Source organism: Pelobates fuscus, chromosome 7 (genome assembly GCF_036172605.1).
Source record: "Pelobates fuscus isolate aPelFus1 chromosome 7, aPelFus1.pri, whole genome shotgun sequence".
NCBI lineage: Eukaryota > Metazoa > Chordata > Amphibia > Anura > Pelobatidae > Pelobates > Pelobates fuscus.
The window spans coordinates 47,298,512-47,315,942 of record NC_086323.1 but is presented as its reverse complement, the minus strand read 5'-3'; positions in this window follow the sequence as shown (position 1 = coordinate 47,315,942).

Here is a 17,431-nt window from a genome sequence, read left to right as displayed (position 1 = left end):
AACAAGAATATGATACAATTTTAAAGAAAATCTATCCAGATAGTAAAAATCTTCTTATCTATTTAATTGCTCACAAGCTGCTTTAGATTATGAAAAAGATAATTATTTGTTACCAAGGCTTTTCCGAGATTCTGTGCGTTTGGGACAAATGCTTTGGGTTTTTTTTTATACTACATTTGTATTAGGAATGTCAGATATTGTCAAACATGTTGACAGCATACAGTGAACATTATGCTATTTTGGAACGTTTGCTCTGTATTTGTTTCAGCGTTAATTAACCTTTCTCTTTAAGTGTACAGATAGTGTTCTCTTCTGATACTCTATATGTATACATAACGGCAGCAGAGGGGGACAATTAAGGTAAGTAATATTTACCTTCTATGGCACACCGTGACCACTGGACCCTAAGCAGGGTTGTCATCTTTGGTAGTCTTTGCGAAATAGACAAAGACCTCTGGAAGAGAGAGATCAGCTTTTACAGTTCAGGCAGCTGGTGGTGTAATGATATGGTAAATGTATTGCTTTAAATAAAAATCATCACTGCTTGTTAGGGGTTTTATTTAATACATCACAAGGTAATCAAATGATTTCTGACATAAGGATATATTATCAAGAAGAACTGAGTGTTCCTTTAAATTCAAGAATGGTGAACCCTTTTCCCCAGTTTGCTAAACTCATAAAATAAAATACAAATATTTCCATGCAAAACACGTACAACCTGTTCGTCCTTTGAGATAAGCTTATTTAATTATGAGACTTTTCAAGCATCACACAATTAAATCATCAAACCGACATTTCAGAAATTCATATATCAGTAGCATTCAGGGCTGTCTTTAATATTGTTCGGACTCTTGGCAAGCACTTGCTTGGACCCTGCTCTCCCCCACCCCCCAACAACCCCCCCCACCCCCCACCAATTATCAACGGAATCGCATGCAATCATGGCCCACATCCAAACCCAGTGACAGACCTAATGTAGAGAGAGCCCTGGTGCAAGATTTTTTGGGGGGCCTCCCCTCTAGCGCAAGAGTGGAGAAAAGATAGATCCCGATCTGTCATACAACTCCCACAATGCTATGCCAGCTGAGAATCTACCATTTGACCATTATTGTACGGTTGTGTTAGGTTGGTGAAGAATTCCTTAAAAGCACACAGTTCTAAAAGGGGCTCACAGGAAATAGTGGGGGTAGATAGAAACACACATCCCTGCAGCCTACATGATATGGGGGGGGGGGGGGGGGATAAGTAAAATACTAACAGATGGTCACTGCCATACAAAAAAAGATACCAATGTATAGTAGGAATGTATAGTCAATGCCCTGTCTACAATTAACAGAACTTAGCTTGTTAGTTTAGGGCAGCGTTTTCCAATTGGTGTTCCACGGAACCCTAAAGTTCCGCGAAAACAAAATTGGGGTTCCGCTGTGCGTTGCCACACCCAAGATGGCTGCCGCTCCCTGCTGTTCCCAGAAGGTCGGAAACAGCAGAGATCAGTTGACCGAGATTTTGTTAAAAGATCCATCCCGGGGTCACTTCCTCTCTCTGGCTAACTCTACAAAAAGAAAAAAATGGTTACATGGTTAAAAAAAAAAAAAGTAGGGGGGCGGAGCCTGACCGCCATACCGAGCGGTCGCAACTCGTGAGGGCTCCGGGCTAAAATACTCATTCAACCACATTGACAGCAAAAGCCCCAACTCTTAACAGTATACCTGGCCTGGAGACGGAGGTCTACTACTGTGGCAACAAGCGACAGGTCCCACGACCGTAAACGGTGGACCCATCCCGGGGTCAGACCTGAGGCCTACTCGGGCGGCGTGGGGGAGGCGGCCGATCCCTCCGCTGACTGGAGCCTACTAGCCTGCAGGTCCCCCGACACACTCTCCCCCCCCCCCCTGCCGGTGAGGGACATCCCGGCTACTAAAACGTGTGACCCACTAGCAAAGCGCCAACAGCGACATATTTGCACTGTCAGACATGGCGGACACCACGTGTGACCCACGACTCGCCTCTCCGCTACTCCCGCTTGAGGAAAGACTTGATCGTCTGTTCACTGCCTTCTGGGCTAAACTGAAGCTCCGTGGGGGCAAAGATGAAGAGGCTCCACTGACGGTAACCTCACAAGTACCGACACAACGGCATGCAGCTCCTGAACAGGGCAACGGCGCGACTTTGAAAGCGGGAAGGAGAGGGCGAGCACCCCGAAGAAAGCCTCTACACCGCAAGCCCAAATCAACGAGGTGCCACACTATGCCCATGCGGGACCACCCCATCAAGGCCTCACCTGCCGCCCGGGGGACCGCCACTCCACACATGAGGAAGCAACGAACCAGAGGATTCCGAGCTCCGGCTGAAACACGCAGAGAAACAGGCGGCTCAGGTACACGGCAGTACGCTGGGAGCTGGGGTGGACGGGGAGACCACACAAGATGGTCCTACCGCAGACATCTAGCCGAAGACTGTCCCCAGAATGTGACTCCCACAAACCACAGAGATCAGATACCAAGCCAAGGGATAGGATGAACCTCCAACAATGCAATACCCGTGGGGCGCATCTCGGATGCTGCCTGGCTTCTATCCCAGTAACTGATGTGTATTGACCCTTGCCTGGACTGTTTATGCTCTGGCTGTGCGGATTCAGTTAAATATCCGTGTAGTCCTGATGGTACATAGTAGTTAAGGCACTCTGCCCTCTCTGAGCCAGGACACATTGTCACTATTAATGTCTGGTACAAATCTTTCACGTCATTAAACCTGCCACCTCACTGTATGTGCGACCTATAACACAACTGTCAAAATGTTAACTCTAGCTTACACTAACCCACTATAAGCACACCCAGGGCATATCCCTATCATAACTACAGCCAAGCGAAGTGTACTGACCAACGATCCATGTTTATTATTATCTTAACGCAATCTTACCATTTAGCCTGTTTAGCATGTTCTATGTTATAAAATGTAAAATTGTGCTGTCTACCGCAAGCCATGTTGACCACTACTTTTAATGCGCCTGCTATAGCTGTTGTGGCTCTGCAGGATTATATGCCATGTATATTCATATGCACAAGAAAAATAAAGAATGTAAAAAAAAAAAAAAAAAAAAAAAAAAAAGGATTTTCAGAAATATATAAAAAAAAAAATCAGTTTGTACATCATTTGTGGTTGTTTTCGATAGAATGGCTGATAGTAGCAAGACAGCTGACAATAAGACAATGTCTGATTTCACATAGTTCTTAATACTTCCATTTGTTGCTGGGTTTTCATCACAATGCTCTTACACCACCCCAATTGTCGAGAGGGTTATTTCAAAAATTGCGGAATTAGACAGCACTCCACTTTCCAGGTACTTGTGTACAAAGCTTATGTTCTCATAAGTTAACATCTTGGTTTCTTCGGCCCGCATGCAGGCCCAGATTAAGAGCACAGTGGGCCTGGTGCTGACACTTATGATGGGCCTAATTACGGAATCTTATCGACCAAAAATACTAAAACAGTCATACCTCCCAAGCATCATGTATCTGATGGAGATGGTGCTGGAGGGAAACTCATAGGATGCAGCTATAAGAAAACACATACTCTATGCTAATCTCTCTCTAATTTATGTTTATATCTTTCAAGTAAATCCATAATCCCTAACAGCAGTGTCCAGTGAAGCAGGAAATCAATGGGCGCAGTAAAAGGGTGTGCCACTGGCGTGAATCACGTGACCAGACCTGCCAAAAGGGGTGAACATGCCCAAAAAGGGGGCATGTTTGTCCAAAGAATTGGAAGGTCAGCCTGGCATGAATGCATGTCAGGCTGCCTGCCAATCCTGCAGCTCCCTGAGCTTGACATAAATGCGTCTAATGATGCGCTCATGCCATGCTTTCTAAGGACTGTCCCCTAGCACTCGCTGGTCCACTAGTCTCCTTACCTTCTTACTAGCAGGCAGAAGTTCCTGGTATATAGTCTGAGACAGAGAAAAGGTGTATGCAGTGAGTGTAGAATAAAGGGGACATGCCACGGTGTTAGAGAGACCAACGTCTGCATTACCTAAACTAATTTTATTGTCAGCCAGTCCACACAAGTTTTGTTCCCATACATCCCTCTTAAGAACAACAACAGCTTATTGTATTTGTTCTGGTAAGTATAATCATTTCATTCAAGCTTTTTGCAGTAAACACTGTCTTTTCAGAGAAAATAACTCCACTGGCCGCTCCTTGGATGGCTGCTAGAGGTGCTTACTGGGGCAGTACTGCCTAGTGTGCAGCACTGCCATTCAGTGTCTCCACCCTCTGCATGCAGACACTGAACTTTCCTCATAGAGATGCATTGATTCAATTTATCTTTATGAGGAGATGCTGACTGGCCAGGGCTATGTTGGACTTGTGCTGGCTCTGCCCCTGATCTGCCTAGTTTACAGTCTCAGCCAATCCTATGGGGAAGTATTGTAATTTGCTCAGACCACCACTTCTAATGATGTCAGCAGACAGTCTGTTCACAGGCAGAGCCAGCAGCTGCAGACTTGAATACAAGTAATATTTTACTATATTTAGGGAGGCAAGAAGGGGCCAGGGTGGTGGTTTTAACATAATAGGGTCAGAAATACATGATTGTGTTCCTGACCCTATAGTGCTCCTTTAAGCAAGAGTATGTGAAGAGTAGTTAAGGTTGCCACCTTTCTTGGAAAAAAATACCAGCCATAATCATTTGTACAATTAATTAGTTAAGCGTGACATCACATGATGTAAATCACAAGGAGTGACATCAGAGAAAATTCTGTAAAATCACCAACAAACTACTCACAGTTTGATTATGCTGTATAGATGGATTGCTCCCAGTCTCTCCCTGTCTCCCAGTGTCTCAGTCTCGCAAGTCACCCAGTGTCTCAGTGTCCCTATGTATCACAGTGTCAGTGTCCCCATTTCTCCCAGTGTCCCAATGTCTCAGTGTGTCCCCATGTCACTAGGATACTGGGGACACAGTGAGACCCGGTGACACTGAGAGACCCGGGGACACTAGAGACATGGGGACACTAGAGACATGGGGACACTAGAGACCCGGGGAAACTGGGAGACATGGGGACACTGGAAGACATGGGGACACTGGAAGACAGGGGGACACGGAGACATTTAGGGAAACTGGGAAAAATAGGGACACTGAGACACTAGGAAAGATAGATATCAGGTGTATTAAATAACAAATATTTGGGACTGGCAGCTACATACATACACAAGCGTCTAAAATTGAGTGGTAGCTCAAAAAAGTGTAAAGAAGTATGTGCGCTCAGAAATGAATATATCAAAAAAGGACTATTGTATATACTGTGATTTAGCACTTATACAATAAATAGATATATTTATTTAAAAATCAAACAAAACATTGAATCAAATAAAAAGTCACAATGTGTGCATGGATCCACTTTAGTGAACAATGTATCAGTCAACTTTCTCTATATAATATGTGACACAATACAAAGTGTAATACAGATGCTAATCTGTCACCTAACTCTGTGTAGAGAGTACAAAGTATCACATACGGTATCAGAAGCAGCTGCCAAAAAAACACAAATAAAAAACTTATATATAAAAAAATTAACAAAGCTAAATGCATAAACAATAATAAAAAGTACCTGCCTCGGTGTGGGCCCCCCACCGAGGTAATAGAGGAAAAAAAACCCAGAAAAAAGGAAGGGTATTGAAGAGGGTTCTATGCCGCCGGTATCCGACCCACTTCAAAAGGTGTCCGTCGAGGAACGGTGAGATGCACCGCGGTCGGGATCTTCGAAAAAGACCGCGGTGAACGCTGTAACAGACCACTCACACAGGCACCTGGTGAGTCACTTGATGACTATATATAAAAATATACCGCGGTCGGTGTCTTCTCAAAAGACCGCGGTATGGTTGAAATGGAGCAGCTTTGAATATATAGCCGTCAGTCCCCGGCTTCACTATGTCCGGAGGTGTAGTAACCCTCACTTCCCTTAACAAAAATAGTAGGAAGAAGGGGAAAATGGATAAACAAAAAACAGGGGATTATAGAAAAACACAAAAAAATGTAAAAATCTGGACACAAAAAGTATATAAAAAATAATAAATAGAAAATAATAATAGGAACACAAATAAAGGCAGCCGAAAAGGATCCGGTGGAACCAGCCACACATGCAGTCACGTCTACGCGTTTCGTCCCGTCCACGGGACTTTCTCAAGACTAAAGAAGCTGCAGGTATTGGAGGTATTTAAATCAAATTATCTTGCAGCTTCTTTAGTCTTGAGAAAGTCCCGTGGACGGGACGAAACGCGTAGACGTGACTGCATGTGTGGCTGGTTCCACCGGATCCTTTTCGGCTGCCTTTATTTGTGTTCCTATTATTATTTTCTATTTATTATTTTTTATATACTTTTTGTGTCCAGATTTGTAAATTTTTTTGTGTTTTTCTATAATCCCCTGTTTTTTGTTTATCCATTTTCCCCTTCTTCCTACTATTTTTGTTAAGGGAAGTGAGGGTTACTACACCTCCGGACATAGTGAAGCCGGGCAGGGCCGTCTATAATATGAATAGGACCCTGGGCAAAGAATTTTGTTGGGCCCCCTCGGCCCTGCGACCCTCTCAATCCACCAACCCCCCAATTACGCCCAACCCCCAATCACACTGACATATTGACACCAGGGCCGGTGCTTGGATTTTTAGGTACATAGGCGAAGATGCATTTTTCCGCCCCCCCCCCCCCCCCCCCAAAAAAAACATCTTCACCTATGTGCCTCTTAACCAGCCCCTCCCTGGTCCCTTCCCTGTCCCTTAGTGTTCTTCTCCCCTCCCCCCTCTTTTCCCTGTCTCTTGGTGTTTCTCTCCCACTCCCTCCCTGTCCCTTGGTGCACCCCACACCCCTTTAGTGGTCACACTCTTCTTCCTGGTGTGTCAGTGTGTACAGAGTGTAGCGGAGCGGAGCGCGGTACAGGAGCTTCAGTTTTCTGTACCCGGCCGAACTGACAGGGAGTGCTCTCTCTGTGAGCACCTCCTGTCAGTCTGGCCAGGTACAGGAAACAGAAGCTCCTGTACCGCGCTCCGCTCCGCTACACTCTGTACACACTGACAGACACAGACTCATTGACAGACACACTGATAGTCACACACAGACTCAATGACAAACATACTCTCACTGATTTGACAGACACACGCCGTCACTCGCACACACACACACGCCGTCACTCGCGCACACACACACACACGCCGTCACTCGCACACACACACACACACGCCGTCACTCGCACACACACACACGCCGTCACTCGCACACACACGCACACACACACACGCCGTCACTCGCACACACACACACACACGCGCCGTCACTCGCACACACACACACACACGCCGTCACTCGCACACACACGCCGTCACTCGCACACACACACACACACACACGCCGTCACTCGCACACACACACACACACACTCACACACAGACACATACACTCACACACAGACACAGACACTCACACACAGACACAGACACTCACACACAGACACATACACACAGACACATACACTCACACACAGACACACACACTCACACAGACACACAGACACTCACACAGACACTCACACACAGACACACAGACACACACACACAGACACTGACTAATTATTTTACAAATACATATTTTCCACCCAGCCTCCCTACCTGGAGAGCTGGTGTGGATGAGGAATCCTTCCCTGGGGTCCAGTGGGGCTGCTGGGCGGCGTGCGGCTGTGCCGAGATCAGATGCGGCGAGGGAGCTCTAACCTCTCTGCTCTGCTCCCTCGCGCGCTGCCTGTCTGCTGATACCGCGGGAGCCGGAATATGACGTCATATTCCGGCTCTCGCGGTATCAGCAGACAGGCAGCGCGCGAGGGAGCAGAGCAGAGAGGTTAGAGCTCCCTCGCCGCATCTGATCTCGGCACAGCCGCACGCCGCACCGGGGGCCGAGATGGTGGCCCGGCAGGAGGGAGAGCTTCCCTCCTGCCGGTCACTGAAATCTTGCGCCCCCAGAGCCCGTGCGCCCTAAGGCGGCCGCCTGTGCCGCCTTATGGACGCGCCGGCCCTGATTGACACATACACACACGGACAGACATATTAAAACATTCACAGATACATACTGACACAAATATATACTGGCCGACATATTGACACACATTCAGACATACTGAAACACACAGACACACATACATACACACACAGACACATACACTGACAGATATACTGACACACATACAGACACACACACACACACAGACATGCTGACACACACAGGCATACTGACATACACACAGGCATACTGACATACACACAGACACACTGACACACACACAGGCATACTGACATACACACAGACATACTGACACACAGACATACACACACACAGCCACATACACTGACAGATGTACTGACACACACACACAGACACATACACTGACACATACACAGACACATACACTGACAGAAATACTGACACACACACAGACACACTGAAACACAGACAGACGTACTGACACACACACACAGACAGACATACTGACACACACATAAATAGTGACACACACAGACATGCTGACACACACACACACACACACTGACAGAAGTATTGACACACACACAGACACACTGAAACACAGACAGACATACTGACACACACAGACATACTGACACACACACACAGACTAACATACATTTAGCCACCCTCCAACCACCCTTACCTTTTCTGGAGGGTGGTTTCCCTGGAGTCCAGTGGCAGGCTGAGGCAGTTGGGAGTTCCACTCTGAAACTCCCCCCCTCCCTGCCTTTCTCCTCCTGTGCGGCTCTAATCTCCGGTGGGAGGAAGTGACGCGCGGCACTCACTTCCTCCCATCCGGCTGCCGAACAGGAAGGGGCCCGGTCGCGCTGTTTAAGCGTATCAGCGCCCGACTGGGCCCCTGCTGGCACATGCCCACCGGGTGGCCCTTTGTGCATGGGCCACCCAGGGGCCCTCTTTAGCATGCGGGATGGTCCATGCACAAAGCCTGGCCCAAGGGTGGCTGCGCAAATCACGGGGCCCACGGAGCAGCTGCTCTGGGGCCCCCCAGGAGCAACTGGGCCCGGGGCAGCTGCCCCGTTTGCCCCGCGCTAAAGACGGCCCTGAAGCCGGGGACTGACGGCTATATATTCAAGGCTGCTCCATTTCAACCATACCGCGGTCTTTTGAGAAGACACCGACCGCGGTATATTTTTATATATAGTCATCAAGTGACTCACCAGGTGCCTGTGTGAGTGGTCTGTTACAGCGTTCACCGCGCTCTTTTTCGAAGATCCCGACCGCGGTGCATCTCACCGTTCCTCGACAGACCCCTTTTGAAGTGGGTCGGATACCGGCGGCATAGAACCCTCTTCAATACCCTTCCTTTTTTCTGGGGTGTCAGGGTACCTGAGGTCTCTGCCTCTGAAAGAGGTAGAGACTTAGAGGTTTATCCATCCGGACGTGCCATTTCTCCCGTTCCTCGCGGTCTTTCCAGTCACTTATACAACGACCGCGAGGAATCCACGTCCTTTTCTAACAGGACGCTCGATACGTGACGTCATGACGCCAATCCTGAGCGACCTGCCACTCAATTGTCCGATACCCTATCGGTACTTGTTGGAGGCGTGGTTGCTTTCCCGAACCAGGGTATTTAAGCTTACTTCTCTATTCAGCTCATTGCCCTGTCGTGGTTCTAGCTTGTCTAGTCACTCAGTGCTCTGGTATTCTAGTTTGCTCTATTGGTTTTGACTCGGCTTGTTGTACTACCCTGCTTATCTCTGTTATCCCTTGACCCGGCTTGTCCTCTCGCTTATCTGTCTTCTCGTTTCCTTGACCTCGGCTTGTCTCTGACTATTCTCTATTACTCTCGGTACGTTAGTCCGGCCATTCTAAGGTCCGGTATACGTACCTTTCCACTCTTTGTACTCTGCGTGTTGGATCCCTGTCCCGATCCTGACATTACGACAGGGCCAATGGATCCTGCAGGTACAAACAGTCAGCTTGGTTCTTCTGATCCCAGGTTTGACGCCATGGAGCACAGGATGGATCAGATGGCTCTAGCACTACAGGCATTATTGTCCCGTGCTAGTAACCCACCTGAGGAGACGCGTACTCCTTCTATTTCTCCTGCAGGCTCAGGTCTAGAGGTAGCCACTGTAGGTGCTTCTTCCCGTATTACCCCACCAGTACGTTATGGTGGGTCACCGGAGAAGTGTCGTGGTTTTCTGAACCAGATTAGCATCCACTTCGAATTACAACCCCGCTCTTATCCTACAGATAGAGCGAAGGTTGGATTTGTTATTACCTTACTCATTGAGAAAGCTCTGAGATGGGCCAATCCTTTATGGGAGAATGATAATCCATTAGTCTATAATTATAATGCCTTTGTAGCTGCTTTTAGAAGAACTTTTGACCCTCCTGGCAGAAAGGTCAATGCAGCTAGATTACTGTTGCGCCTTAGACAGGACAATCGAACACTTGTGGATTATGCACTAGAGTTCAGGTCCTTGGCGGCAGAGGTTAAGTGGAACGAACAGGCTTATATAGATGTGTTTCTGAATGGGTTATCAGATGTAATTCTTGACGAGGTCGCTACTAGAGAACTCCCTGAGAATTTGGAGGATTTAATTTCTTTTATATCTCGTATTGATGAACGCCTAAGAGAGAGGCAGAACACTCGAGATAGGACCCGTAGACCCTCCTTTAGACTAGCTCCTACCTTTCAAAATTCTGAGTTCGAGACCTTACGTTTTCCTGAACCTATGCAGATAGGCAATACTCATCTCACAGAGGAGGAGAGACAGTACAGGAGAAGGGAGGGTTTATGTATGTATTGTGGAATTAGAGGTCATTTACGCCTAAATTGTCCTAATCGTTCGGGAAACGCTCGCACCTAAGTTTCTCTAGAGGACAGGCCTTGGGTGTTTCTATTTTGTCCTCTATTCACAACTACAAAGAGCACAGGCTTCTGTTACCCGTTTCTTTAACTTGGGAGAAGGGAGTAGTAGAGACCATGGCACTAATCGATTCTGGAGCTGCTGAGAGCTTTATTGATCAGGTTTTTGTTGCCAAGCATGCTATTCCATCCCAGTTAAGGCAGACACCACTGGCTGTTGAAGCCATCGATGGTAGACCGCTACTTGAGCCTGTTATTTTCCGTGAAACCATACCGCTTAACTTAACTGTTGGCGTCCTACATAGAGAGGACATATCCTTACTGCTCATTTCTTCTCCGTCTATTCCCATAGTCCTGGGGTACTCCTGGTTGAGGAGACATAACCCTATCATTAATTGGGAGTCAGGGGAGATAGTCTCGTGGGGACAGAGTTGTCAAGAGAAATGTTTGCGGAGGGTCTCACCTCTCTGCTTAGCTAACACCTGGGCTAACTCTTCCAACCCTACAGAGACACAAATACCGCCTCAGTACCTGGATTTAAAGGCAGTATTTGATAAAAAGAAAGCCGATACCTTACCCCCACACAGGTCCTTTGATTGCAAAATTAACCTACTCCCTGGTACCATGCCGCCCAGGGGTCATGTATACCCGTTATCTACGAAAGAGAACTCAGTTATGGAGGAGTATATTCACGAAAATTTAGACAAGGGATTCATTAGGAGATCCTCCTCCCCTGCCGGGGCTGGATTTTTTTTTGTTAAAAAGAAGGATGGTTCTTTAAGACCTTGTATTGATTATCGAGGTCTGAATAAGATAACCATTAGAAATGCCTATCCGATTCCCTTGATTACCGAACTCTTTGATCGTTTAAAGGGTTCTACAATTTTTACCAAGTTAGATCTCAGAGGGGCATATAACTTGGTGAGAGTCCAGCAGGGACACGAGTGGATGACGGCGTTCAATACTCGCTATGGTCACTATGAATATACAGTAATGCCTTTTGGGTTATGCAATGCTCCAGCTGTATTTCAGGATCTGATAAACGAGGTTCTTAGGGAATTTCAGCAGGAGTGCGTCATTGTATACCTAGATGATATACTCATACATTCTAGTGAGATCGAGACTCATCACAAACAAGTCAGGAGGGTTTTGCACAAACTTCTCCAACATGGCTTGTACTGCAAGTTGGAGAAATGTAGCTTTGATCAATCCCAAGTAAACTTCCTTGGTTATGTGATTTCGGGGGAGGGATTTAAGATGGATCCGGATAAACTTCAGTCCATTTTAGAGTGGCCTTTACCTAAGGGTCTTAAGGCTGTCCAGAGATTTATTGGTTTCTCTAATTATTATAGGCGCTTTATTAAGGGTTACTCTTCCATCATTGCGCCCATCACCAATATGACCAAACAGGGGGCTGATACTAAGAATTGGTCTACTGAAGCTCTCCTTGCTTTCAAAACACTCAAGGAGCTTTTCGCTTCGGCTCCAATTTTAGTACACCCTGACACTTCTCTGCCTTTCCTACTGGAGGTAGACGCCTCAGAGACGGGTATAGGTGCTATCCTATCTCAAAGGTTAGGTGTTGACAAACCATTGCATCCATGTGGATTTTTTTCTAAAAAATTGTCTGGTGCTGAGAGCAGATATGACATTGGTGACAGAGAATTACTAGCTGTTATCAAGGCTTTAAAGGAATGGAGACATTTATTGGAGGGTACATTACATCCTGTTACCATTTTGACGGACCACAAGAATTTGTCTTATATTGGAGAGGCCAAGCGATTGTCTTCCAGGCAGGCTCGTTGGTCGCTATTTCTTACCCATTTCAATTACGTTCTTACTTACAGACCTGGTTCGAAGAATTCTAAAGCCGATGCACTATCTCGCCAATATGAACCTTCTGTGTCAGCTGAACCGCTTCTGTCCTCTATTGTACCAAAATGCAATATTATTGCTAATACCAGTCTTAAAATCCACTCTCCGTTACTTGACCAGATCATTAAGTCACAACATCTGGCACCTAGACACACTCCTGAGGGAAGAAACTTTGTTCCTCCTGAACTCCAACTGGAACTTTTACGATGTTTCCACGAAAGTAAAGTAGCTGGCCATCCTGGCATTCGTAAGACATACCTCCTGATCTCCAAGGATTTCTGGTGGCCTTCCTTACGAAAGGATATTAAAGACTTCATCGGAGCTTGTGAGACTTGTGCCAAGACTAAACAACCTCATACTACTCCGTGTGGCTTGTTACACCCCTTGGACATTCCAGAGAGACCGTGGGCCTGTTTGTCCATAGACTTTATTGTTGATTTACCGGCTTCCAAGAAACAGACCGTTATTCTCACAGTGGTGGATAGATTCACCAAAATGGCCCATTTCGTGCCATTACCCAAGCTCCCGACTTCTCCTGAATTGGCAGAGATTTTTGCGAGGGAGATTTTTCGCTTACACGGGATTCCTTCGGAAATTGTTTCTGATAGAGGCTCTCAATTTGTCTCACGATTCTGGAGATCCTTCTGTTCCCAATTAGGCATCAAATTGAACTTTTCCTCGGCCTATCACCCTCAGTCTAACGGAGCTGCTGAACGTACCAATCAAAAGATTGAACAATATCTACGCTGCTTTGTTTCCGAACACCAGGACGATTGGTTCGGTTTGATTCCTTGGGCGGAGTTCGCACACAATAATCTTGTTTGTGATTCTACTCGTTCTAGCCCCTTCTTCATGAACTATGGCTTTCATCCTTCAATTTTTCCTTCGGTCTCCTCTTCTCAGGGAGTACCGTCGGTCGATGATCATGTCGCCAACTTGAAGAGGTTGTGGGATCAGACTCGTCAAATTCTTTTGCATAGTTCTATGTTGTTCAAGAAACACGCTGATAAGCATAGAAGGGCGGCTCCTGTTTTTGTTCCTGGGGATAGGGTGTGGCTGAGCACTAGGAACATTCGTTTAAAAGTCCCATCTATGAAATTTGCTCCTCGTTACATAGGTCCGTACAGGATTCTCACTCGTATCAACCCAGTTGCGTATCGCCTAGCTCTGCCACCTGCTTTACGCATTCCTAACTCCTTTCATGTGTCCTTATTGAAACCGCTAATTTGCAACAGATTTTCCTCTAAGGTTTCCGCACCTCGTCCTGTTCAGGTGGAGGGTCGGGAGGAATACGAGGTCAGCTCCATCATTGATTCACGACTCTCTCGGGGTAAGCTGCAGTATCTGGTTAACTGGAAGGGATATGGTCCTGAGGAGAGGAGTTGGGTACCTCAGGAGGATGTTCATGCTCCTCGCCTCCGCAGGGCGTTTCACTCCCGCTTCCCATCTCGTCCCGGTTCCTTCCGCCCGGTGGGCGTATCTGAGAGGGGGGGTACTGTCAGGGTACCTGAGGTCTCTGCCTCTGAAAGAGGTAGAGACTTAGAGGTTTATCCATCCGGACGTGCCATTTCTCCCGTTCCTCGCGGTCTTTCCAGTCACTTATACAACGACCGCGAGGAATCCACGTCCTTTTTTAACAGGACGCTCGATACGTGACGTCATGACGCCAATCCTGAGCGACCTGCCACTCAATTGTCCGATACCCTATCGGTACTTGTTAGAGGCGTGGTTGCTTTCCCGAACCAGGGTATTTAAGCTTACTTCTCTCTTCAGCTCATTGCCCTGTCGTGGTTCTAGCTTGTCTAGTCACTCAGTGCTCTGGTATTCTAGTTTGCTCTATTGGTTTTGACTCGGCTTGTTGTACTACCCTGCTTATCTCTGTTATCCCTTGACCCGGCTTGTCCTCTCGCTTATCTGTCTTCTCGTTTCCTTGACCTCGGCTTGTCTCTGACTATTCTCTATTACTCTCGGTACGTTAGTCCGGCCATTCTAAGGTCCGGTATACGTACCTTTCCACTCTTTGTACTCTGCGTGTTGGATCCCTGTCCCGATCCTGACATGGGGTTTTTTTCCTCTATTACCTCGGTGGGGGGCCCACACCGAGGCAGGTACTTTTTATTATTGTTTATGCATTTAGCTTTATTAATTTTTTTATATATAAGTTTTTTATTTGTGTTTTTTTGGCAGCTGCTTCTGATACCGTATGTAATACTTTGTACTCTCTACACAGAGTTAGGTGACAGATTAGCATCTGTATTACACTTTGTATTGTGTTACATATTATATAGAGAAAGTTGACTGATACATTGTTCACTGAGACACTAGGGACACAGACAGTGGGAGACATGGGGACACTGAAACATTTGGGGACACTAAGACACTAGGGACACAGAGACATGGGAACACAGACACTGGGAGACTAGGGGACACTGGGAGACCTGGGGACACTGGCTGGGAGACAGACACTTGGGGACACTGGGAGACATGGGGACAGTTGGGACATAGACATGGGGACACTGGGACATATAGCGACACTGGGAGACATGGGGGCACTAGGCACACTGAGACACTAGGAACACAGACACTGGGAGACATGGGGACACTGAAACATTTGGGGACACTAAGACACTAGGGACACAGAGACATGGGAACACAGACACTGGGAGACTAGGGGACACTGTCTGGGAGAAAGACACTAGGCACACTGGGAGACATGGGACACAGACACTAGGGACACTGGTTGGGGGACACTGGGAGACATGGGGACATAGTGTCTCCGTGTCCCAATGTCTCCCAATGTCCCTATGTCTTACAGCATCCCCATGTGTCTCATCATCCCCATGTGTCCCAGTGTCCCCTAGTGTCTCAGTGTCCCCATGTTTTCCAGTGTACCCAAGTGTCTCAGTGTTCCCAGGTCTCCCAGTGTCTGTGTCCTAGTGTCTCAGTGTCCCCTAGTGTCTGTGTCCCCATGTGTCCCCTAGTGTCTCAGTGTCCCCATATGTCCCCTAGTGTCTCAGTGTCCCCATGTTTTCCAGTGTCCCCAAGTCTCCCAGTGTCTGTGTCCCCTAGTGTCTGTGTCCCTAGTGTCTCAGTGTCCCCATATGTCCCCTAGTGTCTCAGTGTCCCCATGTGTCCCTGCTGCCTTTCCCCCCATCCCTCACTTCCCTGAGCTGTAGAGCTGCTGTCTGGACTCTGTGCTGTGTTGCTGCTCCCCCAAGGATCAGTGAGTAGTAGAGAGAGGCAGGGATATGCTGTAACTTCCTATTCCTGCCTCTCTCCACACACAGTGACCCCTACTGGCTTGTGCTGGTATTGCAGAGTAATCTATTTATTTTCTCATTTATTCTGAGAAAAATACCTGCATTTGTATTGCTGGTATTACTGCAATACCGGCACGGCCAGGCAGCCTCAAATACCGGCTGTGCCAGTAAAATACCAGTCAGGTGGCAAACCTAAGAGTAGTGTGTTTTTTTTTTTTTTTTAATGGGCCAATTCCATGGGCCTGGAGCTGCAGCTCCATCAGCCCCTATGTTAACCCGGCCCTGCCCGCATGTGTTTTGGTCGAAAAGACACCATTGCTAATATAGACAAGACATCTGTTCCTGGCTCATTCTGATACCTAAGAACCTGCTAAAATCTGATTACGTTGGTTCCATCCTGATTCATCCAAACAACCTGCTTTTTTTCAGACTGGACTGTTTCTAATTATTCCTTATTGCTTTGGACCTAACCTGCCTGGACTTTACAAACATTCCTATTAATTACAACTCTCCTGGGTAACCCTGTTCCACCTATCTGGTAACTGCTGTACAACCTCCAAACAAACTAGACTGATCATCTAAACTTAGAACTAACCTGAATTCCATAAGCCTTTATTATATTTTGTTTATTTCTGTCCTGTTATATTATGTTTGCCTGTTACCTGCTTTGGAGCATATTGCCTAAAAGTCTATTTCTATAACTACTCTCTTACCTACCTGTAATTCTGTTTATAGGTTCCCCTTCTTCCTCCTAGCCTAAAATTTCTCTTATAGGTTTTCCTCTAACTTTGATACCTGTAATCTCGTTTATAGGTTCTTCTTTGTCCTTATTGTCCTTTTCCCTTTTATCCTGTTACTTTTATTGTTACCTTGTCTAAACATGCCAAAGATTTAAAATAAAGAACCTCAAGTCAACCTCAGCATAAGTCTCTTATCTGACCTGCACAAGATCATGACACACACTCAGCAAGATATATATATATATATATATATATATATACATACACACACACACAAACTGACTCAGACCCAGGTACAGGTACACACACATATATCAATTTACATATTTTAGCCACCCTCATGTCTCCTTAACTTTTGAGTACAGAAGGGTGGCTTTCCTGGGGTCCAGTGGGAGCTTATTGGCTAAGGATGATGGGAGTCTACTTCCTCAGTCCCTCTCCTCCACCCGTGTGCTTGCTTCTCCCCAGCAGTACCCTGTTACTTTGGAGGAAGTGATCTCACCTCACTTCCACCCAGGAGGCAACATGAAAGGGGCCACCGAGCCGGAGTAATCCTTAAAGGCCGGGGGGCCCTGAATACATTAGGTGCCGCAGCCCACCAGGTTTGGTCGTGGGCAGGAAGCCCAGAAGCCGCTGCTTTGGGCCTTCCAG